A 27,168-nucleotide genomic window follows, 5' to 3' on the forward strand; every position below is an offset into this window, starting at 1 on the left:
TTATAAAGAGATGCTTTCCATATATTTGTATCATATTAAGCCTCCTACGGTAACTAGCCTCATTTTCAGTTGAACTATCTGAAGTTCAAGAGAGTAAACAAATATGCCTAAAGTCTCACAGGTTTCAAGAGGAAGGACTGAAATAAGTATTTAGGATTTCTGGCTATAAAGTTCTTACACATGCCATATTTCCTTCTTAGGAAAGTTCAAGTTTTACTTTTCTTTAACTCATGATAGCTTCTTATGCTGTAATCATCAGGATCTCCGTCTCTCCATTTATAAATCATGTTCATGATATATCCATTGTTCCTGATTTATGAAGAGTTCTTTATGAAGAACAGATATTAAATATTAAATGCCTTTTTTGCATTTGTAGGAATGCTGATATGATTTTTTCCTCCAGTCGAAAATATGAGAATTATTTTAAGAGATTTCCCAACATTGAACCATTCTTACATTGCTGATTTGAGAACACCACGTGGTCCAAGTGTGTTCTTCCTTCATGTGTTGTGAAATTCTATTTGTTTATATTTTATTTTGAACATGTGCATTTATTCATAAATGAAATTGATCTGTCGTTTTCTTATGTTATTTGTGTCCAGTCTTCTTTCCAATATTATGCTGGATTCATTTTTTAAAAAAAATAAGGGTGCTTTTTGCCTTTGCCCATGCTTTGCAACACTTCAAACAGCTGTGGATTCATGTATTCCTTAAATTTGGGGTAGACTACACTGAAAAGCATGAATCTTGTTTTTATTTTCCATTGCTGTCTTTAGTAAGAAAACTTCCGTATGTATCTGGATTATGGAGGTTCTACCTTAGCCTCACAGCCCAAACTGAAGAACTGACTTAATTCAAAGGGAACAAAGACTTTTCATGAACGAACAGTATCCCTCAACAGAAATAAATAGATGCATTTCTGAGCTAGATTCCAGGCCATTTGGCGGAACTGCTAAACACCCACCCCCCTCTGTTAAGGCAGCACACTACCAAGGACCCAGATGTTGTCCATCCGTCTACTGTGCCATTCTTAGCACGTGGGCAAAATGCGACAGCAGTCCCATGTGTCACAGACTGATATGAATCCAGAAGAGAAGAGAGGTATTTCTGCCCACATGTGTACTTTATTAGGTGAAACATTTCCCAGAAGCCCCTAAGCAGACATCTTCTATCTTTCCTTTTGCCAGGATTGGTTCTCATGGGAATACAGTAGACACAAGGGAGATGAGAATGCAAGTATGCAAAATTTTCAGCATCTCTTATGAGAGAATGCTCTTGCAGAAAGCAAGAAAAAAAAGAAAAAGTTTGTTCTGGAGGTAACCAACAGGCTGCCACAAGAGAACAGGGGAGGACTACACCCAGGTAAGACACTGCGTGAGAGGGGAAGAGAGAAGGGAAAACTGGGGTGCAAAAGACAAAGCATTGTTCACTTCACGATGCTGACTAAGGATTGTGCAGGACAGAGTTGTCATTTAGGTTCCTTTGCGTAGTAGGCTTTAAATGAATTTTGAATTTTCCCACGAGGTTGAATGGAATGAAAGTAAGGTCAATAAGGATTACATGTATTCAGGGTAAACCTGGACCAGAATATTTAGGGGCACATTTCATTTTTCTGATATTGAAATCAAATACAGCAGTCAGCATTTACAGCGTCCTGGTGACAGAGGCTGTGTCCCCCATCTGAACACTACACTGGTCCAATCACCACTACATGTGTGGGTGTGTTTTTCACATTATCCTTAGCTGATTCAGGAGACTATTCCTTTCCCACTTGCCTCGTCAATTCCTCAATCCATTAACAATATCTTTCATTACGGGGATCAAAATGATTGACATATGAGAACATAGATTAATTTTCACAGTGGAAGGGGAAAAAAATGCCTCCAATATGGCAATCAAGAGAACCAGTTCCTTATCATTTTTTTGTATTAAGTGTGTATTACTTAGGCTTACCTCATCCGTGTTTAATCGGTCTCCTTCATACTCTCTCCACAAAGCCAGAGATGTACATATTAAACACTGGAGTTTTTGACAGCTCCCCCTTCCCTAGGGCAAGACTGCTCAACTAACAATAACTAAGATGTCTTTTGACAAGTGCAGCTACGAGCTGGTAAAGCTTAGTCAAGCTATATCAGCCTTGTTGACACTTTCTTTCCATTTCAGACCCTGCATCACCGTGAATGATGAAAACCGGAGAATTAAGTGTAGAAGTGATAAAATCCAGGAGAGGCAATGGACAGCATCAGCAAAGGAGGGTTAGCAGTGAATGAATGCAAAGCCAAACTCATATTGATCAGGGGAAGGAAAATACTTTTACAAAGACAATTGCAGCTGAAACCCATAAATTAGATGATTGAAGTAATAAGACACGTGAAATGGCTTTTAAGTCCACTACTCGCTCTATGTGATAAATTTCAAATGACATTGAGGCTTTTAGTGGAGGGAATGATTTATTGCCATCTGCAGGAAGGAAGCTTTCAGGGATTATCTCTAAAGTGGCAAAACACTACTCCAAATTTCACAAAATTAGCAAAGCTTAGTGAAGCTTGGTGACTGAACTGACAAGCAAGCTCAAAAATTTTTAATGGAACAAAAATACAGCAAATGGCGCACTTTCACATACCAATACTTAGAGGTATATTTTCTCCTCAAAAATAATACAAATTCAACCCTCCCTTAACTTGTTAGCAAGAAAAGAAATCGCAGAAATAATTTGATTTTTTTAAATTTAATGCGTATATGTATCCCAAAAAGATACACAGGATTGTGTAAATATTTCCAATTCACTTTCAGTATGGGCTAAATCCTAAATTGATTGAACTTTTCCTTCTTTATTCCATTTAGAAAGAACTGGGACACAAGGAAGAAGTGACAGATGGGCCAATTATGTAGCTATCCTTACAACTTGGTCTTTTTAAAATCTGTAATTAGGCAACTCAGGTAAAACCTGTATGTGTCATTACAAAAATGTTGGTGACAGTAGTACAATATTTCTAATGCAATTAAAACCATGAATGTACACTTGAAAGTGGGTAAAGTGGAAAATTTCTGAGTTTTTTATATATGTGATTACAATAAAAAAGATTTTTTTTAAATGCATAACTTGCCAAGCAGAAGATACGTAAGAAAATGAAAGAGAAATCTGGCAAAGGAAAAGATAAGGGTGATTCTGAAAATTCTGAGAATGGCAAGATTCCCTGGATTTGGAATCTACTGGAGCTTGAGTTTCCCTTCTGTCCCCAAGTTTGCAAGGAACTGGAAAGGTGGAAATCGAGAAGACTGTTTTCCCCGCAGGCGACACGTTTTCCCCATCAAAATTTTCTAACTCCAAAAGTGTGATGTTATGAGATTTTGTTGTTGTTTTTGTATCGATCTAGTGGTCCAGCAACAACTGACTATCAAGAGGGGGCAGCAGCAGGCTTGCATATATGTTACCCCCTCTGGGCTCTTTTGGCTACCACCCTTTACTCCTTTTAACTGCCAGTCTCTAGCTTTCTTAGGACTCTATTCAACTCTAACTAAAATATCACTGGCATTCATTAATTAACCATTAGTTGCACCTCTTTGTTTTCCTATATGCCACCTATTTTACCACCACACAACCTCAGATTTAATTATCTCATCTGTCAAGACTGTAGTCTATAAAGGAAATGTTTCAGATATTAACAGTCTCTCTTTCTGCCCTCTAAATTAAATAAAACTGTACTCCAATTTTTAATGATTTCTCAATCACTGCAAGGTAGAAAAATAGTACAAAAAAGTCTTTTTCAATTCACATAATTAAAATGAGTATCTCCCTTAGACAATATTCAAGTTGCCAATCTTGGAACTGTACACAGTTCAACTGTTAATAAGTGATAGAACAAATGACTAAAATGGAAGAGAACTTTACAGTTTAATATAGCATTTTCTCCAATCCTCTTCATATAAACAAATTCTTCTCATGATGATTAAAAACCAAAGGACACATAATTTTTGAGATAGCCAGTCTCCAAATATCCCTGGGAATATTCTCCCATGAATCAGTTACTAAAATGTTGAGTCCCACAGATTTATCATATAAAACAAATAAATCCATTTTCCCAACATGTCCATTTAATCTGAAGGTGAAGAGAACTAGTCCTTATTAGAAGAAATGAAATATTCCCCAAGCAAGCAAACCCATAATTTTACACATGATGGAAACTCATTTTAGTCAATGATGGGCTCGCAAAACCTTGTGATCTGAATTCAGAAATTAATGTCTAAATTTTTTCTTAGTTTCTGAATTAACTGAAAGAACTGCATCCAAGAGTACTGGAATCTCACCAAAGGCACTGTGTGAAAATAATATGATTCATTTTAAAGTGCTTCTCTCTTGGACTTCATCTGTTCTAGTTATATACTGCTCTGTAACAAAACACTTCAAACTTAGCAATGTAAAACAGCAATCATTTTATTGTGTTCACAGGTTCTGTGGGTGAGGATTTGAAGAGAGCGCAGTGGGAATGGCCTGTCTTTGCTTCAGGACATCAGAGGCCTCAACTAAGAAGCTGGAGTGGGCTGAGGGGGCACACTTGGTTGAGGGGTGGGATTGCCTGGAAGCTTCTTCACTCACTGTTCTAAACCAGGTTGTACTATTGGTGCCCAAGCTAGAATGACTCAAAGGCTGTGTTCAGCAAGGAATGTCAGATGTTGACTAACACACCTACAGGCGGTCTCTCCACGTGGCTTGGGATTCTCACAGCATAGTGGCTGGGTTCCAGAAAAAGCATTCTGAGATGGAGTATCTGGAAAATGAGACTTCCAAGACACCAAGGCAAAGGCTGCTTGGCCTTTTCTGGCCCAGCCTCAGAAGTCATGCATCATCGCTTTCACCAAACTGTGTTGGTTACACCAATTGCCAAGACCAGCCCACTTTCAAGTGGGATACAATGTAACTTGTCCTCCTCACTGTTGCAGGGTGTGTGGGATGGAAGATACTGTTGAAGCCACCTTTGGAAAATACAATTTGTTACACCATTTATTACCGGTTGAGTTGTGTCCTCCAAAAGGTTTGTTGAAGTCCTTACTTCCAGTACCTCAGAATGTGACTTTATTTGGAAATCGGGTTGGTCCACAGGTGATTTGTTAAGATGAGGTCATCCTGGAGTAGGATGGGCTCCTAATGCAACATGACTGGTATCCACATAAGAATGGGAGAAGACACATGGTGAAGGAATTGCCCCGTGAAGATGGATTCAGAGACTGAGAAGATAGCTGTGTGAAGATGGCAGCAGAGTGAGTGCTGCAGCTGCAAGCTAAGCTTCAGGCAAACCACCTGAGGATTCCAAGAAAAGGCAAGGAAGGGTCCTCTACTACAGGCCCTGGAGGGAGCATGGCCCTGATAACACCTTGATCTTGGACATCTGGTCTCCAGAACAGTGAGAGAACAAATTTCCGTTGTTCTAAACCAGTCTGTACTACTTTATTCCAGCAGTCTTAGAACACTAAATACACCACTGAAGCAGAATGAGATATGGAATGTATTTACATCTTTTAAATGTCAGTATCTATTCTAAGTAATTTACTAATTGTATCACCAAGTGACTAACACCTACATGCTTCAGTTATAATAACTGCCACATTTTATTGAGAATTTCTGTTTTTCATACATCTGCCCACTATTTGGTAAATTTCTTCTGAGCAAGAACTCTGTTTTACCTGATCTCGGTGCCTGGCATGGCACAGAAAAGATACTCAAATATTTCATTAAAAATCATCTTTGTTATAGCTGCCACAATGTGACTGTGTGATTATGAAAACCTTGTGTCCGATGCTCCTTTTATCTACCTTGTCAACAAATAAGTAGAACATATGGAATAAAAATAAATAATAGGGGGAACAAATGTTAAAATAAATTTAGTTTGAAATGCTAGTGATAAATGAAAGTGAGGGGTAAGGGGTATGGTATGTATAATCTTTTTTTTCTGTTATTTTTACTTCTTTTTCTGTTGTCTTTTTCTTTTTTTGAATTGATGCAAATATGCTAAGAAATGATGAGTATGCAACTATGTGATGATATTAAGAATTACTGAATATATATGTAGAATGGAATTACATGTTAATGTTTTTGTTTGTTCTTAATTTTTTTTAATTAATAAATTTTTTAAAATTTTAAAAAAAAATCATCTTTGTAATACTTACCACATGGTAGTATAGTAATCATTCATTTTGCATGTTTCTACACTCAACTCTGCCTTTTGCTGACTTGGACTTTGTCTTGTTCATCTCCAAACTTAACACTGTGCCTGGCACTTAGTAGTTTCTCAATAAACATTTATGGAACTAAATTGATCTTTATTGTTTGAAATGGCCCAATTAGATGGAAATCAATAACAGACTTGGTGTGAGGTTGAAAATAATTAACTGTATTCATAGTCCTGTTGTAATAAAGACCAAAAGATTGTATCTTCTCAATCTCTCTCTCTCTATCTTAAACATGCATAAACATACACACACACGCATGCATGCATGAATGCAAAAAATAAAGGAAAACACTATAACTATTAACAATTTTTGTTTGCTATTACACTATGGGTGACAAAATTATTTTTTTCTTTACAATGAGCATGCATCAACCTCAAACACAAAAAATATATACCCCACAAAAAATAGAATCTAATTAAATAACAAGCAAAAACCCAAATTATATCCTATTCTCCAGCAGTACTTCTTGATCTGTAATCAGACACGACTCCAAACAAGATCCAAGGAAATGAGTTTATATGGTCAAGAAAAGGAGAAAGAGCCAAGCCAAAATAGTTCTCCTAAGTAACGGCCCAGTGTTTACAAATGCTGACAAAAACAGCATAACAGCTGTTATTTTAGCAGGCTTGTGTCGGTTTCACTATTTTCAAAAGATAGGAGGTAACTCTGCAACAAACTGTAGGAATATGTCTTCACTCGTATTTCAATGAAATTGTGCTTTCTATGTTTCTACAAAATAAACAAATAAAACAACATTTTTGAAACATTAGCCATTTTACTTTAATATCTCTGTGTGTGATGAGTTCTACAGATGAGGTGAAGGAGAAAATGCAACAGGGAGGAGAAAAAATGTGTCAAGATAGTGTTAAAAGAGAAACAGAGAGAGAGAGAGAGAGAGAAGGGGAGATTATCATTTGTGAGTAATAACTAAATTTGGTACTTTACATACATTAAATTGGCTGGAATCTCGTTGGGTGTTGCTGAATTGGGATGAGTATCTTTCACAAAAGTGGTATTTCCAACCCAAATTATATTAGAGATGAAAAAATAAAAATTTCTTTCTCATATTCAGGAATGGAAAAAAAGCGGTGTAGAGAAAAGGACTGAGCTCTTTCATTAACCAGCTGTGGTTGAGGACAGGGTTCACAGCAGGATTGGGACCAAAGCAGGAAAATGACTCAGTGACTTTTGAGTGTATCAAATGGCTTTTAGAAGAAATAGAAAAACAGAGTGACAACACTAGAAAGAAAACCCAAGAGAAAGTAAAGGATGACTCAATCAGATGATGAAGCGGTATCACAACATATGCACTTTTAAAAAACACATTACTCATTAACAGAAATCAGAACATGAATTTGAGTGTAGTTATTTCATAGTGGGTGGAAGCTGAGCTTCCTGGTTAAAAAGAAAGGTGTTAGTTTCCATCTGCTTTCTGAATCAGGTGAAAGCCAGCTTTCACCATGACACTCTGTTTTTCAGAAAGCACCACTGATTCCTGTGGCTACTGTTTTTGCTGCAATAAGTCTGAATTATGCCTGGGTCCCAACCAAACCCTCATCACTTGGCAAAACACTTACCCAAACTTATCTCCTTCATTTCCCCAAATGCAATTAACACTTGCATTACTACACACTCTAAATTATTCACACTGAGTAGTCTTATTTATTTTATCATCTACCATGACTTTCCCTTTCTCTCTGCTTATTCATCAAGCATACCTATCCTTCACAGATCAATTTAATCTATCAAGTCAAGTACACCTTTGAATTCTTCTCTGGTCAATTCTTGCCAATAGTAAGGGCTCAATAAGTCTGTATTAAATTCTGTGTAATATAAAGTTATACAATATCAGTGAATTACTGCAATAAATTTAATTCCTGACTGAATTTTTCCTAAATTTTACTGACAATAGAACAAGGAGCAATAGACACATTATTTAAGGAAGTACACCGTTGTCCAAAAAGTATACAAATGATTTATAGTTATAGAATCACAAAATTCTGTATTCCATGAACAAAATATTTATTGAAACCACATTTTATATACACACACATACACACACACACACACACACATACATACATATACACACACACCAAGAACTGGGTAAAATGAGAGATATGATAAAATAAAATCATATTCAGATAAAAATAAGAGATATGATACCAATCTGGCAGAGAAGAAAAAAAAAAACAGAAACCAAGCTTATTTTCATTATAACATGATACACGTATAAGAGACCTATGACCCAAGTGCTTAGAAATCACCTAATGCAGCTCCCTTATTTTAGAGATGAAGACATAGTGGCTTAGAAAGAAGAAACAGCTTGTCCACAATTATATGTACTTTTAACTAGTAGTGGACCCCATGCCATTCATTGGTTACTTCAACCTAATCAAACTCTATAGAAAGAAAATTATCCACAAAGAAAATGTTCAGGCCAATGGCATAACAAAATGGCACAGCTCTTGGTGCCGTCTGCAAAACACCTCTCCAAGCTCTGGGACCAGGATCCTTTTTTTTTTTTTTTTTTTTTTAGTTGTATAGAAATGGCCCAGGAGCAGTACAACATTCATCTCACCATTAAGGCTCTGACACTGCTGAGATCTTTACCACCAGTGAGTGGCAATTATTTTTGTAGGAGAGGTCTGTGTACAGGGAATTGGTTCTCCAGTGCATATGAATATCCCCTATTAGCCCCACTTGATAAGTGGAACTGTGCTTATGCCTGCAGTGGAGGGCTAGGATTGCCCAATCAAACAGGCTCTCTTCATGCATAAACATCATTCCTGCTATCGCTAATGGGAAAGGGCTCCACGGTGCTGTAGAAAATATAGCCCATAGTCTTGTGATAAATCTGTCAGATGTGACATGCTGTATGAGTAGAGCAGTGCTACGGCTGATTAAATGAGCAACCCGGTGTACGGTACAATAACATGTCCAAGCACTTCAGTGCAGGCACTGGTTCACAGCTCCCGCAGACAAATGAGGACGTAAAATAAGAGTCATTAGAAGGAATCCAGGTGAAATGTCCACTCTGTGAACATCACAGACCTCTCCCATTAACATACCCTGAGCCTTCTTTGCTCTCCTTGCCCTGTGTCAATTTGCCAGGCTGCTGTCCTAAATACCACAGATTGGTTTGGCTTCACTAACAGGAATTGTTTAACTCACGGTTTTGAGGCTAGAGAAGTCGTCAAGTCGTCAGCAAGGCGAAGCCTTCTGCCCAAAGCCTGTAACATTCTAGTTCAGATTGCTGGCCATCTTTGGGGTTCCTTGCCTCGTGCCCCCGCCTTGCATCACGTGGTGATGTCCGCTACTTTCTCTTCCGGTTCCCGCTGGCTGGCTTCCGGTTTGTAGCCCCTCCCAGTGGCTTTCTCTCGGTAAAGCCAGTACTGCAAATTAAGACCCACCCTTATTCAGTCAGGCCACACCTTAACAAAAAATAACATCTTCAGGTGGGTTCACACCCACAGGGATGCGGTTTTTAGGTCAAGACTGCATAAATTGAGGTATGGAATTCAACCTACAATACCTTGTTTTGTTTGCTCTCCTCGAACCCACTACTGACTGTCCTTCACCATCCGCGACATCTGCACATGCCATCCCTGAGCTAAATTCGCACATCAAAGCTTTGCCTTGCTATCCACCCTGCTCTACACACCTGCCTTTTGTACATCTTCCCCATACTTCATGTGACCCGAGCCCTTATGGCACTTCACAAGTCCCACCCAATGGCGACCCAGGACCCATGATTGCCTCTGAGCACCCAATGACAGCTGTTGGTGGGAAGGGGGTGATTAAGATTTTGCCTAACCTATAACCTTCTCTATCTGCCAAATCTTTGTCCTCCTTCAAAACTAGCAAACCTGATAAAAAGGTGGTAACACTATCTTGCCCTTCCCAAAAAAGATAAATGTACTGTAGTAACGGCCACCTGTAAAAAAAAGAATCTTCAGGTAAAAGAACAGAAAATATATGCAACTGGTGTTGATATGATGGAAATGGCCAATAGAAGATGAAATATTGCTTTATGTGCAAGAGACTTCAGTTCTTCAGAAAACACATCAATTCTATCAATTTGAGGTTGGCAAATCCTACAAACCTCTGGGAAAGATTCACATGGTTTGCAAAGAAGAAATTTTAGAAAAAGCCCGTTCTTGAAGACTTTTTCTATAATTCATTTATTTATTAGTTTATTCATTTACATAAACTACATTTGGAGCTCACTGTGTAGGCATTCTGCTAGACTACAGGGATCTAATGTCTATTAGAGGCATCATTTCTGTACTCAGGGTGTTTACCATCTACCACAAAGCTCAACACACTTTTTCTGCAAAGGGCCAGTAGTAAATATTTTAGGTCTCTGTTGCAACTACTCAGCTGTGCCATTGTAGCAAGCAGCCATAAAGCATATGCAAATGAGTACCCATGTCTGTGTTCCAATAAGACTTTCTATATAGATAATTAAATTGAATTTTTTATAATTTTCACATCACACAATATTATTCTTCTTTTGACATTTTCCAACCATTTACCCAAAAAATGGAAGAAACATTCATAGCTCACAGGCCATACAGAAAGAGGAGGCAGGCCAAATTTGCTCCATGGGTTGTACTTTGACAAGTACATAGGGAGAGGCCCTGAGTCAGCAGATCTTTCTACTCACTTTTCTCATCAGGGCCAACAAGAAGAGAAAACCCATATAAATTACCAGGCTCAGTGACTTGACAATGTTACATATCAATACAAAGCCTCACTTGTGGAGCGTCCCAAAGAATTTTCACCAAGCCTGGAACCCACTCTTGGTGGCACTGTTCATCTATAAAATGGGGTTAAATGTGGGATTGACAATGCCTTTGTGACCAAAAGTGGAGAAAGAAGTGTAACAAATGAGGTGTCTGTGGCTGAGAGATTTCAGATAAAGTTAAGAGGCTACTCTGGAGGCTACTCTTTTTTATTTTTCCAGTACTATGTGGTAAAAGATGTAAAATGTATTTGCTACTGTAGGTGAGATAAGACACACACAGAGCAAACCTCTGTTTTTGTTTTTTGGTTTTTTTTTTAACAATTCCACAATTTTAGATTTTATTTCTAGCTGCTCCAAGGTACTGGAGACTAAAAGAAATATCATTATAATGATTTAACACTCATACTCGTTTGTTAAACCTGACCTTCTCTGTATAACTCCACCATCACCTTCAATTTCTCTCCCACTTTTTAGGGGTATTTGGGCTATGCCTATTCTACCTATATCGAAGAGGCTGTCGATAATATGGGATGGGGGATGGAACTAGTTGATGTTCTGGAGAGCCTGGCCCCTCTGCATTTTAGGACTTACCTTGTTGCGGGATGGTTGGTCAATATTTGTAAGTTAGAATTTTATTATTATCATTATTACTTTACTCTTTAATACCTTTGTTTAATTTTGGCTATAATATAAACACATTCATTCTCTTTATAGGGAGAGGCCCTGAGTCAGCAGATCTCCTTAAAAAAAAAATGAAAAGGCCCTATGAATGAGGGTTAGTCCAATGAATAGTATATGCCCCAAAGAAGAGAAAACATAGAAGCAGGTCTCCCTTCTCTCCATTCCTTGAGTATCAGCTGCCCTAAAGAGATCCCTTTTTCTGGTTTGGGATAGAATCCTTGATCTAAGCACAACCCTTTAAATTATGGCAATTTCATTGTATTCATTATGACTATGAATTTTTCAGTAGAGAACTTTCTTTTCCACCCTCAACAAACAACACTTTCCAGCCTCCACGGGGACAATAAGTTTAGCCCTAGTTCCAACACTAGAATATTCCTGACATTCTGTGTTCTCTTTGTACCCACTATATGAGACCTACCTTCTTTGAGGGATGTGTCCACCTAAACTCATTCTGAATCCATACTTTTTAACATCAGCTAGCACCCAAAGAGTTTCTAAATTAAGTAGAATAAAGCTATAGTTTTATCCATCTTTTATATTTTAAGTAATTTAGAAAAACCCTTTTATTACTTGTCAAAAGCATACTGGCCCTTAGCATAATGAAATTAGCAGAAGTAGACTTATTAATACCACCTAAGAATAATAAGAAAAAGTTGGACCTGGTAGCTAATTGTTGTCCAAAATAAGTTTGCAATTAGTCACATTAAAATTAAAGCTATTGTATTTCACAAACATCTTCCAAATTGGCAGCATTTTAAAAAACAGGTCAACTCAGTTATATGGGAGAATATTTTTCCCTTGATAATTATAAATAACAGGTATTGAGCATCTAATACACTTTTTCTAATACAGTTTGACACTGCCACATATCACTTTCACAACAACACTCTGAATTGGGTAATACCACTGTTTTATTTTATAGATGAGGAAACTTAGGGTTAAAAGAGTAACTTGCCAAATCCCAGCTGAGTATTGGAGCTGGGATTTGAATTTAGAGGTGTCTGCCTTAACCATGTATGGGATTAATGACGAAACAGCATATTTTGCCTAAGTCAATTTATGCCATCAGATGCTCTATAGGGAACATTGATGGTTTAAGTGCTCAGTTGGTAATAACAGTGCTTGAATGTTTAGGATAAAAACTCCTTTACATAGTGTTTATCTTTTTGTACCTGTTTAAGAATATGAAGAATTGAACTCTATTTTTTTTTTAATAATAATGGTTCTATTTACAACCATTCTCACAACTCCCCTACTGGGTAAGAATAAAAGTCTTACCCAAAATTTAGACAATAACTGATACTCTGGTATCTAAAGGATAAGAATTTTTAATAAACAATGCAAAATACTCTCCCCTTATTCTGGTCATATAATTTAAGCATGGATTAATTTCAATCCTGAAATTGATTAGAATTCTTATATTTGAACTGAAGGAACCAGAGGAAGCTCTCTCCATGAATTAATTTTGATCATCAAAAAAAGAAAATACATTAAGCTATGTATGTATGTGTTTTAGTTTCCTAATGTGGCCCAAATGCAATCTACCAGAAATGGGTTAGCTTTTGTAAAAGGGATTTATTAAGTTACAAGTTTATAGTTAGCTTTTGTAAAAGGGATTTATTAAGTTACAAGTTTATAGCTCTCAGGCCATAAAAAATGTCCAAACTAAGGCATCCAGAAAAAGATACCTTGACTCAAGAAAAGTTGATCTGGGAAGACACATAACTGTTGATTGCTGGACCTTTCGCTTCTTGTTTCAAATAGATTTTCCAGGGGGTGTTTTCTTTCTGCATCTCCAAACATCTCTCTGCGGATTCTGATCTTTTTCCAAAATGTTCCCTCTTATAGGACTCCAGTAAGTGGATTAAGACCCACCTCAAATGGGCAGAGACACAGCTCCATGAAAAGCACCTAATCAAAAGGTCCCAACTAGAATCAGGTGGGTCACATCTCCATGTAAACAACCTAATCAAAAAGATCCCATCCTACAACATTAAATCAGGATTAAAGAACATGTCTTTTTGCGAGTCCACAAAGAGTTTCAAACTAGCAGAAATCATTAGAAAACAATGCCTACTCTGGGTTACAATGTTATGTCAGCTTTTATAGCCAGTAGATACTAGCTTCCATTTGTCAAAGAGCTCTTTGTCTCTTACAAATTAACTGAATACATTGTTTATTATGTTATCCAATATCCCTTACATAGAGATTCAAATGATAGATTCCTTCCAGGATTTATTGCAATTGTCTTTCCAAAATAACTTGTAGCCTCCCTAATTACCATTCAATAAATACTATCTAACCTACTGGGCTTCCTATATTGTCTTTGTGCCATGAAGCACAGAGCCAAATTGAGTCTCAGCTAGAGCAACCAAGTAATTACAAGTTCCTGTTACATTTCTCCTGTTTCTCTATAGGATCTCTGATGTATCTGCTTTTTTCCTTTTAATTTTAATCTTTGCTTCCAATTGGATTCAAATTTTAGTATCATAAAATTGCCTAAAATATTGCTTGTAGTACATGGGTAAAGTAACTAGTTGATAGATGGAAAGATAGAAATATGATTGATGAATAGATAAGTAGATAGATAGATATGCACACAATTACTTAACATACACTCATAAGTACATACAGTCATGCATAGTATAGTGAAAATGAGGGCAAAGATGGGGACTTGATCCATTAATAATCAGTTATCTTCACAATCTTCCTCACTGCTATATGCTGCCTGTGGTCAGCCATTTGCTGACAATTGTCAGCCATTTTCTACAACCAAAAGTGTTTGGATGAGTCTGTCCAAGGTCATAATTTCATTTGAAAAGCAACTTAAAATGCATGTCACACTGATTAGTCCCTGAAGGAAAAACATCTTTGTAAGAAGGTCAATAGAAAACCAGTAGCAGTTGGTGCAATCGTGGCTCAGTGGCAGAATTCTTGCCTGCCATGCCAGAGACCTGGGTTCAATTCCCAGTGCCCGCCCATACCAAAAATATAAAAATGAAAGAAAGAAAACCACTAGAATTCCTGTCCAAAAGAGAACACTAGGGATGGTCAATATAAAGGGTATAATGACAACATTATCAATATTCATGCACAGCTCTATGAACATGAGATTAAATTGTTTTCACAATTTAGGTCTTTCCCTGGAGTGTTTAGTCAATGCCCACACCTGCCAGTCCTTATTCTCTTATATCACTTTGAAATCAAGGCCATATCCTAAACAATAAAGAAATAAATTTTAAATCAGTGTGTTACATTGTCACTGAAATAGAATTGAGTTTTAAAATATGATCTACCTACAATTCTGGTAGCTGCTATCAGGTGAATGGTAGTGCCTATTTAAAATAGTGAACTATCAACAGGTAGGTTTACTCTATTTGTAGATAACTGTGGGAAAAGTAAAAGGTTAAAGCAGATTATCCAGATTATTATAGTTATTAAAATGAAAATAAAATATCTTGGACAATATTGATGTAGGAACATGATTATTCAACTCTATAAGACCTAGATATATAAAAAGATACCTTCTGAAGCAAGACCTAAAAGTCATATTACTTTTTAAATGCAATTTTATTGAGAGATATTCATATACCATACAAACCATCTGAAGCATACAGTCAACAGATCACAATATCATCACATAGTTGTACATGCATCCCCATGATCAATTTTAGAACATTTTCATTACTCCAGAAAAGAAAACCCAAATCTTCCCATACCCCTTACCTCCACGCCTCCCTATTATGGACCTTAGTATTTGTGTGGTATATTTGTTACTGTTGATGAAAGAATATTAAAATATTACCATTAACTATAGTCCATAGTTTGCAATAGGTACATTTTTCCCATATTCCCCTCTATTAGTAACTCTTTATAGTAGTGTCATACATTTGCTCTAGTTTATGAAAGAACTTTTTTATTTTTATATGATTAGTTACAGTCATTGTCCACACAAGATTCACTGTGTTATGCATTCCCATGTTTTAACCTCCAATTTTCCTGCTGGTGACATACATGACTTCCCCTTTACATCATATTCTCACACCATTCAGCACTGTTAATTATGCTTACAATGATGTGTACCATCACCTCTGGCTAGTTACAGATGTTTAAGTTTAAACTAGTTAAATATTCTGCACAGATTAAGCAACTGCTCTCATTCTTTAACCTCTTTCTATATCCTGGTAACCTTTATTCTATATTTCACGTCTATAACTGTACATATTATAATTAGTTTATATTAGTGAAATCATACAATATTTGTCCTTTTGTATCTGACTTATTTTACTCAGCATTATGAACTCAAGGTCCATCCATGTTGTTGCATGCCTCAGGACTTCATTCCTTCTTACTGCTGAGTAATATTCCAGCATATGTTTATACCACATTTTGTTTATCCATTCATCTGTTGATGGACACTTGGGTTGTTTCCATCTTTTGACAATTGTGGATAATGCCCTCTATAAACATCGGTGTGCAAATGTCAGTTTTCATCCCTACTTTCAGATCTTCTGCATACATCCTGAGTAGCGGGAATGCCAGTTTGTAAGGCAACTCTATACTTACCTTCCCAAGGAACTGCTAAACTGTCCTCCACAACAGCTGTACCATTTTACATTTCCACCCATACTACTTTTAAGTACAATAGGGCACTGTCTCTGCCTCTACCCAACTCTTTCTTTTCATTTATTCAGTTAAATAAGTTTAATAAGTCGCTGCTATATGTAGAATACTCTTCTGGACATGAAAGGGAGCATGAAAATAAACAAAGTTTCTGCCTTCAAGGAATATGTCATTTGTATAGCTTTCCTAACCATCTTTGATATGAATGAACACAAAGTTTAGGGTTAGAAGCCTCCAAATCTATAGTAGCTCCATTTGGTCCTTATTAGTTATGTGTTATCTTATCACAGTTTGACTTGGTTTTTTACATCCTACATTTTTTTAGGATTTTATAAGATTCAATTCTTGTTCACAGTAAGAAGTTATCTGTTTCTTTCTCTACCTCTATGCTTTCTCTCTTCATGGCTAGTTAAGACCTTCATGAAAACAGTTTTGACCTTGTTCTCTACTTTCTGCGGTCAGAATGAAGGTATCCCCAGGGACTCAGGAGTGACTCCTCTATAGGTGAACCTCTTGGAAGGGCAGTAAACTCACATTACCTTAAACATGTTTAATATATTACAAATGAAATGCTTCTGACTCTTCAAAGGGGATTTTTTATTTCTTTTTTTGTTAGTCATTTTAAGCATGCTATTTTAGTAGAATTGTTTCATATCAAAATAACATGGTGGTTATGATGCAATGGAAGACTTTGGACACTCTTTGGTCATTTCAGACAATTAAACATGCCCCTGAGACTCCATTCCAGTATCAGAGGTGTGCAGGTCATCATCACATGTAGAAAATATAAGATTTCAGGGCTTGAGTAAGGTGATTTCTATACTTTTTTCCTGCTGACCAGTTAGGTCCTATTTAAACCATTGTCAGCCACATGTCAGATTATCTCAGAAAGAGTATACATAGGAAAAAAATTCTTTTAAAGAAGACAAGAAGAATCCCCAGAACCCTAGGTCAGCTGAAATGGTGGTTTAAAATGTAACAGGTTGGGCGGGCCACAGTGGCTCAGCAGGTAAGAATGCTTGCCTGCCATGCCCGAGGACCCGGGTTCGATTCCCGGTGCCTGCCCATGTAAAAAAAAAAAAAAAATGTGACGGGTTAGTGGTAGAATGCTCACCTTCCATGTGGGAACCCAGGTTCAATTTCCGGACCATACACCCCCCACCCCCAAAAAAGAAAAAAGTGATGGGTTAGTTCTGTTTGTTATGACTGAATTATTCAGTAACACTCTTGGACACAAGGAAAAAATGCACAAATATTGAGTAATAAGATATAGATTAAAAGGAAAAGACATGGAAGAGGTTATATACCATGTAAATACCAACCAAAGATCACATGGGTGTAGATATAAGGATGACCATTATGAAAAGTTAATAATTCTGAACTTGTGTGCTCCTAAAAATATAGTATCAAATATATAATTAAAGAAGTCCTAAAATTACAAAGAAATTAACAAAATAGCAGGTACAGCAGGAGACTGAAATGGATATCTTTTAGTAATTAATAGATCACACTGACTAAAAGTTAAGAAAGACATGAAATAAATTTAAAGATTGACCTTATAAAGATAGAACAGAATGGGCTATAAATCATGTTACAACAAATACCAAAAGTTATATATATTATATCAATTAGAATGTGATGCAATAAAATTAGAGGGGTAATAAAAATATTACTAAGTCCTCCCTAATGTTCAAAAATTTGAAAAACACCTCTAAATAATCATGAGTTATAGAAGATAAAAAAATGGAGTAGGACAAATATAAAACTGAATAACAGTGAGATACATGTAAAGCAATACTTTTAAGAAAATTATATTCTTCTTAAATTGCATATATTATTATGAAAGACCTACAAATTAATGAAATAACTATACAATTCAAAAAATGAATAATGGAATATGCCCAAAGAAGATAGAAGAAAGGAAAAAATAAAGATCAAAAGATTACATTAAAAAAGAATGAGGGGACTTCCTGGAAGATGGCGGCTTAGTAAGACGCGCGGATCTTAGTTTCTTCTCCAGGACACCTACTAGGGGAGTAGAAACGATACAGAAGGCGCCCAAAGCCACAACAGAGATAAAAAAGACAGCGTACCCCATCCTGGAACGGCTGGCTGGCTGAGAGAAGCAGCTCGGGTGAGATCGCCGAGGCGCGCGGGCCTTACCGGGCGGGGTGGCAAGCGGCCGGAGTTACTCCCTTCCCCCTTCCCGGGCCGGCTGGGAGAATTGGAGAGGCGGTCCCCTGAAACAAAGACGGCTGGCGCCCACGCCACGCGCAGCCCCCAGACCAACTGAGAGAATTGGATCGGAAACCCCCAGGCCGCGGAGAACGGTGACGGGTGGGGGAGGCCCCTTCCAAACCCGTGACTCCCGGGGAACGTGCACTCTCTCGGGCGGGCCGCTGCCGCTGGCGCCCTCCCGCCATGCTTGTTGCCCAGGGCCGACTAGGAAATTCGGACGGGCTCTTTCCCTGGCTGCGGCGACCAGCAACCCTCCCTGCGTTCAGACCCCGGGCCGGCTCAAGCCGTTTCGGCTAGCGAACCCCCAGGACGGCGAGAGTTTTCCAAAGTTTAAGGTCCCACAGCACCTTTTACTGGTGGGACCCGCAGACAAACGTGTGCCACGAGCGCCACCTACTGGGCAGGATAAGAAAAACAGAACCCAGAGATTTCACAGAAAAATATTACAACCTTGCTGGGTCCAACACCAAGAGAAATCTGAATAAATGCCCAGACGCCAGCAGCAGAAGATAACTGTCCACGCTCAAAAGATTGAGAATATGGCCCAGTCAAAGGAACAAACCAATAGCTCAAATGAGACACAAGAGCTGAGACAACTAATCCTGAATATACGAACAGAAATGGAAAACCTCTTCAAAAATGAAATCGATAAATTGAGAGAGGACATGAAGAGGACATGGGCTGAACATAAAGAAGAAATAGAAAAACTGAAAAAACAAATCGTAGAACTTATGGAAGTGAAGGATAAAGTAGCAAACATAGAAAAAATAATGGATAGCTACAATGATAGATTTAAAGAGACAGAAGATAGAATTAGTGATTTGGAGGATGGAACATCTGAATCCCAAAAAGAAACAGAAACTATCGGGAAAAGAATGGAAAAATTTGAACAGGGTATCAGGGAACTCAAGGACAATATGAACCGCACAAATATACGTGTTGTGGGTGTCCCAGAAGGAGAAGAGAAGGGAAAAGGAGGAGAAAAACTAATGGAAGAAATTTTCACTGAAAATTTCCCAACTCTCATGAAAGACCTAAAATTACAGATCCAAGAAGTGCAGCGCACCCCAAAGAGATTAGACCCAAATAGGCGTTCTCCAAGACACTTACTAGTTAGAATGTCAGAGGTCAAAGAGAAAGAGAAGATCTTGAAAGCAGCAAGAGAAAAACAATCCATTACATACAAGGGAAACCCAATAAGACTTTGTGTAGATTTCTCACATGGAAACCATGGAAGCTAGAAGACAGTGGGATGATATATTTAAAATACTAAAAGAGAAAAACTGCCAACCAAGACTCCTATATCCAGCAAAATTATCCTTCAAAAATGAGGGAGAAATTAAAACATTCTCAGACAAAAAGTCACTGAAAGAATTTGTGACCAAGAGACCAGCTCTGCAAGAAATACTAAAGGGAGCACTAGAGTCAGATACAAAAAGACAGAAGAGAGAGATATGGAAAAGAGTGTAGAAAGAAGGAAAATCAGATATGATATATATAATACAAAAGGCAAAATGTTAGAGGAAAATATTATCCAAACAGTAATAACACTAAATGTCAATGGACTGAATTCCCCAATCAAAAGACATAGATTGGCAGAATGGATTAAAAAACAGGATCCTTCTATATGCTGTCTACAGGAAACACATCTTAGACCCAAAGATAAACATAGGTTGAAAGTGAAAGGTTGGGAAAAGATATTTCATGCAAATAACAACCAGAAAAGAGCAGGAGTGGCTATACTAATATCCAACAAATTAGACTTCAAATGTAAAACAGTTAAAAGAGACAAAGAAGGACACTATATACTAATAAAAGGAACAATTAAACAAGAAGACATAACAATCATAAATATTTACGCACCGAATCAGAATGCCCCAAAATACGTGAGGAATATACTGCAAACACTGAAAAGGGAAATAGACTCATATACCATAATAGTTGGAGACTTCAACTCACCACTCTCATCAAGGGACAGAACATCTAGACAGAGGATCAACAAAGAAATAGAGAATCTGAATACTACTATAAATGAACTAGACTTAATAGACATTTATAGGACATTACATCCCACAACAGCAGGATACACCTTTTTCTCAAGTGCTCATGGATCATTCTCAAAGATAGACCATATGCTGGGTCACAAAGCAAGTCTTAACAAATTTAAAAAGATTGAAATCTTACACAACACTTTCTCGGACCATAAAGGAATGATGTTGGAAATCAATAATAGGCAGAGTGCCAGAAAATTCACAAATACGTGGAGGCTCAACAACACACTCCTAAACAACGACTGGGTCAAAGAAGAAATTGCAAGAGAAATTAGCAAATACCTCGAGGCGAATGAAAATGAAAACACAACATATCAAAACTTATGGGACGCAGCAAAGGCAGTGCTAAGAGGGAAATTTATTGCTCTAAATGCCTATATCAGAAAAGAAGAAAAGGCAAAAATTCAGGAATTAACTATCCATTTGGAAGAACTGGAGAAAGAACAGCAAGCTAACCCCAAAGCAAGCAAAAGGAAAGAAATAACAAAGATTAGAGCACAAATAAATGAAATTGAAAACATGAAAACAATAGAGAAAATCAATAAGGCCAGAAGTTGGTTCTATGAGAAAATCAATAAGATTGATGGGTCCTTAGCAAGATTGACAAAAAGAAGAAGAGAGAGGATGCAAATAAATAAGATCAGAAATGGAAGAGGAGACATAACTACTGACCTCACAGAAATAAAGGAGGTAATAACAGGATACTATGAACAACTTTACGCTAATAAATACAACAATTTAGAGGAAATGGACGGGTTCCTGGAAAGACATGAACAACCAACTTTGACTCAAGAAGACATAGATGACCTCAACAAACCAATCACAAGTAAAGAAATTGAATTAGTCATTCAAAAGCTTCCTAAAAAGAAAAGTCCAGGACCAGATGGCTTCACATGTGAATTCTACCAAACGTTCCAGAAAGAATTAGTACCAATTCTCTTCAAACTCTTCAAAAAAATCGAAGTGGAGGGAAAACTACCTAATTCATTCTATGAAGCCAACATCACCCTCATACCAAAACCAGGCAAAGATATTACAAAAAAAGAAAACTACAGACCAATCTCTCTAATGAATACAGATGCAAAAATCCTCAATAAAATTCTAGCAAATCGTATCCAACAACACATTAAAAGAATTATACATCATGACCAAGTAGGATTCATCCCAGGTATGCAAGGATGGTTCAACATAAGAAAATCAATTAATGTAATACACCATATCAACAAATCAAAGCAGAAAAATCACATGATCATCTCAATTGATGCAGAGAAGGCATTCGACAAGATTCAACATCCTTTCCTGTTGAAAACACTTCAAAAGATAGGAATACAAGGGAACTTCCTTAAAATGATAGAGCGAATATATGAAAAACCCACAGCTAATATCATCCTCAATGGGGAAAAATTGAAAACTTTCCCCCTAAGATCAGGAACAAGACAAGGATGTCCACTATCACCACTATTATTCAACATTGTGTTGGAGGTTCTAGCCAGAGCAATTAGACAAGAAAAAGAAATACAAGGCATCAAAATTGGAAAGGAAGAAGTAAAACTATCACTGTTTGCAGACGATATGATACTATACGTCGAAAACCCGGAAAAATCCACAACAAAACTACTAGAGCTAATAAATGAGTACAGCAAAGTAGCAGGTTACAAGATCAACATTCAAAAATCTGTAGCATTTCTATACACTAGTAAGGAACAAGCTGAGGGGGAAATCAAGAAACGAATCCCATTCACAATTGCAACTAAAAGAATAAAATACCTAGGAATAAATTTAACTAAAGAGACAAAAAACCTATATAAAGAAAACTACAAAAAACTGCTAAAAGAAATCACAGAAGACCTAAATAGATGGAAGGGCATACCGTGTTCATGGATTGGAAGACTAAATATAGTTAAGATGTCAGTCCTACCTAAATTGATTTACAGATTCAATGCAATACCAATCAAAATCCCAACAACTTATTTTTCAGAATTAGAAAAACCAATAAGCAAATTTATCTGGAAGGGCAGGGTGCCCCGAATTGCTAAAAACATCTTGAGGAAAAAAAACGAAGCTGGAGGTCTCGCGCTGCCTGACTTTAAGGCATATTATGAAGCCACAATGGTCAAAACAGCATGGTATTGGCATAAAGATAGATATATCGACCAATGGAATCGAATAGAGTGCTCAGATATAGACCCTCTCATCTATGGACATTTGATCTTTGATAAGGCAGTCAAGCCAACTCACCTGGGACAGAACAGTCTCTTCAATAAATGGTGCCTAGAGAACTGGATATCCATATGCAAAAGAATGAAAGAAGACCCATCTCTCACACCCTATACAAAAGTTAACTCAAAATGGATCAAAGATCTAAACATTAGGTCTAAGACCATAAAACAGTTAGAGGAAAATGTAGGGAGATATCTTATGGATCTTACAACTGGAGGCGGTTTTATGGACCTTAAACCTAAAGCAAGAGCACTGAAGAAGGAAATAAATAAATGGGAATTCCTCAAAATTAAACACTTTTGTGCATCAAAGAACTTCATCAAGAAAGTAGAAAGACAGCCTTCACAATGGGAGACAATATTTGGAAATGATATATCAGATAAAGGTCAAGTATCCAGAATTTATAAAGAGATTGTTCATCTCAACAACAAAAAGACAGCCAACCCAATTACAAAATGGGAAAAAGACTTGAACAGACACCTCTCAGAAGAGGAAATACGGATGGCCAAGAGGCACATGAAGAGATGCTCAATGTCCCCGGCCATTAGAGAAATGCAAATCAAAACCACAATGAGATATCATCTCACACCCACCAGAATGGCCATTATCAACAAAACAGAAAATGACAAGTGCTGGAGAGGATGCGGAGAAAGAGGCACACTTATCCACTGTTGGTGGGAATGTCAAAGGGTGCAACCACTGTGGAAGGCAGTTTGGCGGTTCCTCAAAAAGCTGAATATAGAATTGCCATACGACCCAGCAATACCATTGCTAGGTATCTACTCAAAGGACTTAAGGGCAAAGACACAAACGGACATTTGCACACCAATGTTTATAGCAGCATTATTTACAATTGCAAAGAGATGGAAACAGCCAAAATCTCCATCAACAGAAGAGTGGCTAAACAAACTGTGGTATATACATACGATGGAATATTATGCAGCTTTAAGACAAGATAAACTTATGAACCATGTAATAACATGGATGGACCTAGAGAATATTATGCTGAGTGAATCCAGCCAAAAACTAAAGGACAAATACTGTATGGTCCCACTGATGTGAACGGACATTTGAGAATAAACTTGAAATATGTCATTGGTAACAGAGTTCAGCAGGAGTTAGAAACAGGGTAAGACAATGGGTAATTGAAGCTGAAGGGATACAGACTGTGCAACAGGACTAGATACAAAAACTCAAAAATGGACAGCACAATAATACCTAATTGTAAAGTAATCATGTTAAAACACTGAATGAAGCTGCATCTGAGCTATAGGTTTTTGTTTTGTTTTGTGTTGTTTTGTTTTGATTTTACTATTATTACTTTTATTTTTTTCTCTATATTAACATTCTATATCTTTTTCGGTTATGTTGCTAGTTCTTCTAAACCAATGCAAATGTACTAAGAAATGATGATCATGCAGCTATGTGATGATGTTAAGAATTAATGATTGCATGTGTAGAATGGTATGATCTCTAAATGTTGGGTTAATTTCTTTTTTTCTGTTAATTAAAAAAAAAAAAAAAAAGAGAAGGGATAATTGGAGATGAAGGGATACAGACTGTACAACGGGACTGGATATAAAAACTCAGAAATGGACAGCACAATACTACCCAATTGTAATGCAATTATGTTAAAATACTGAATGAAGCTGCATGTGAGGTATAGGTTTTTTGTTTTTGTTTTTTTTGGTTTTTTTTTCTTTCTATTATTGTTTTAATTCTTATTCTGTTGTCTTTTTATTTCTTTTTCTAAATCGATGCAAATGTACTAAGAAATGATGAATATGCAACTATGTGATGTTATTAAGAATTACTGATTGTACATGTACATTGAAATGATTTCTAATTGTTTTGTTAATTCTTTTTTTAATTAATAAAAAAAAATCAGTATAAAAAAAAAAAGAATGATATTTGAATTACTGAATTATTGAACAATTAGAGCTGAACTGTCCAATAAAATAGCCATTAGTTTTATGTAGCTGTTCAGCACTTGAAATCTGGCTAGTACAAGTGAGTAGCTGAATTTTTAAAATTTAATATGAAATAATGTAAACCTAAAAACTGAAGCCATATAAAATATTTCTCCACGGAGTATTATTATTTGGGTAGGAACTTATTGTTTTAGCAAAACTACATTTTACTTTAAGCATTGAACACTTATCATTCATATTGAGATGGCCTAACAAAATATGAGCTGGATCTGTATGCTAAAAACTATAAAACACAGATGAAAGAAATTTAAAAAGTTTTTAATACATGTATTTTCATTTTCATGTATTGGGAGACCCAAAATTATTAACATGATAATTCTACTCCTATTGATTTATAAGATCAACACAATCCCACTCAAATCCCAGCAGAAATTTTGTAGGTATCAACAAGTGAATGTAAAATTTATATGGCAACATAAAGGAACTAAAAGTCAAAGCAATTTTTTTTTTTTTTTTTTTTTTTTTTAAAGGAAAGACAGAGAGAAGGAAGGAAGGAAGGAAGAAAGGGAAACATTTTTTAAACATTTTCTTGTTTTATTGTATTCTGTTTCTCCGTTTTTGTTACATGGGCTGGGGCCGGGAATCGAACCGAGGTCCTCCGGCATAGCAGGCAAGCACTTTGCCCGCTGAGCCACCGCGGCCCGCCCATGTCAAAGCAATTTTGAAAAAGAAAAGTTTGGAGAACTTTCACTACACAATTTCAGGACTACTATAAAGCTAGTTATCAAGGTAGAAGATAAACATATAGATCAATGAAACAAAATAGAATTCAGAAACAGACACACGAAAAAGTGGGCAATTGATTCTGAAAAGGTCCAAAGACAATTTAACAGGGAAAGAATAGTTTTCAACAAATATTGCTGGAATAATTATTATATAACTGTATTTTTTTTAAATGAACCTCAATCTATATCTCAAGCCTATTACAAAAATTAAATCAAATGGATTATAGGCCTAGGTATAAAAAGTATAAAACTTTAAAAACAAACACACAAAAAATCTTTTGACCTTGGATTAGACAGAGTTCTTAGATATAATATCAAAAGCACAACCAACAAAAGACAGAAAAAAATGATGATTTTGACTTCATCAAAATGAAAAAAATTTTGTTCTGTGGAAGACATTATTAAGAGAATGAAAAGACAAGCCAACAATTAGGAGAAAATATTTGCAAATCACATATCTGACAAAGAACTTATACCCAGAATATATGAAGAAGTCTCCAGACTCAACAATAAGGAACCAAACAGTCAAATGAATGGACAAAAATTTGAATCAACACTCCAAAGAAGATAAACAAAGCATCTTGTGTAACTTGTTTGTACAAGACATCCAATGGGATAGCACTACATACCTATTACAATAACGATATTAACAATAAATAAATAACTGACCATATCAAGCACTGGCAGGATGTAGAGCAAATGGAACTCTCTTACATTGCAGGTAGGAATGCAAAATTGTACAATCACTTTGAAAATTCGTTTGACAGTCATTTATAAAGTTAAACATACACTTAGTATAAAACTGAGCAATTCCACTCCTCTTTGCCCAATTAGAAACAGGCTCGTGAATATATAGGAGCTTAGTATATGACAGAGATGGCCTACAAAAAAATCACTGGGGAAATGATGGACTATTCAATAACTGGTGATAGAGGAAATAGCAACATATGGGAAAAGGTAAAACTGAATCCTTACCTTGCATTGCATATACAAACACATACACAAATGGATTAAGATTTAAATGTAAAGCTAAACTTTAAATTTTTAGAATAAAATATAAAAGAATATCTCTATGGTTTGAGGGTAGGAAAGGATTTCATAAATAAACAATAAAAGAAAAGATGCTAAATCTGAGTATATTACAATAAAAAAAACTTTAATGTGATAAAAACAAGACATTTTAAATACAGAAAAAGCAAAACAAAAAAATAAAAGACCACAGACTTTTGTAGAACACTTAACTTGCAAATTAATGCTATCCAGAACAGAGCAAGAATTCCTAAAACAAACAAAAAAACTTTTTAAAAGTGAGCAGCGGATACAAAAAAAGGTTTTTATATAGAAAAAATCTAAATGGCTATTAACATATGTAAAGCTCAGCCTCACTAATCTTCAGGGAAATGAAAATTTTAAACATCTTACTGTTACTGGACAAAAGCAGTGGATTCTTTTGCCCAATGCTCTCAAATGACCAATTCCTGAGATACTGGGATTTCAAAGAGAGAAAAAGTTTATTGCTACATGTGAAGCAGGAGATCAGATGGCCTATCAGCCATAAAATCTGTCTCTCTGAACCACAATATTTCTGATAGTTTCACAGTATCAAAAGATGGGCAGGTTTTCAACAACAGGGGGAACAAATGTTAAAATAAATTTAG

General features: G+C 36.4%; 2 long non-coding RNA genes across 9 annotated transcripts in view; one reads left to right on the forward strand and one right to left on the reverse strand.

Moving 5' to 3' along the window:
- The window catches only part of LOC143669016 (uncharacterized), a 556,320-nt gene that overhangs the window by 306,203 nt on the left and 222,949 nt on the right, over positions 1–27,168 (reverse strand). The gene's annotated exons all lie outside the window — the stretch shown is intronic.
- The window catches only part of LOC143669015 (uncharacterized), an 82,008-nt gene continuing 64,388 nt past the window's right edge, over positions 9,549–27,168 (forward strand). For 5 of the 6 annotated variants that reach the window (XR_013168644.1, XR_013168645.1, XR_013168647.1 and 2 more), the window contains exons 1-2: positions 9,549–9,740; positions 13,511–13,601. This is a non-coding gene — a long non-coding RNA (uncharacterized LOC143669015). Of the gene's footprint in view, positions 9,741–11,452; positions 11,598–13,510; positions 13,602–27,168 lie in introns of all 6 variants that reach the window. The other variant, XR_013168648.1, reaches the window with a different exon arrangement.

The sequence above is a fragment of the Tamandua tetradactyla genome, chromosome 25 (assembly GCF_023851605.1).
Source record: "Tamandua tetradactyla isolate mTamTet1 chromosome 25, mTamTet1.pri, whole genome shotgun sequence".
In the NCBI taxonomy this organism is placed as follows: domain Eukaryota; kingdom Metazoa; phylum Chordata; class Mammalia; order Pilosa; family Myrmecophagidae; genus Tamandua; species Tamandua tetradactyla.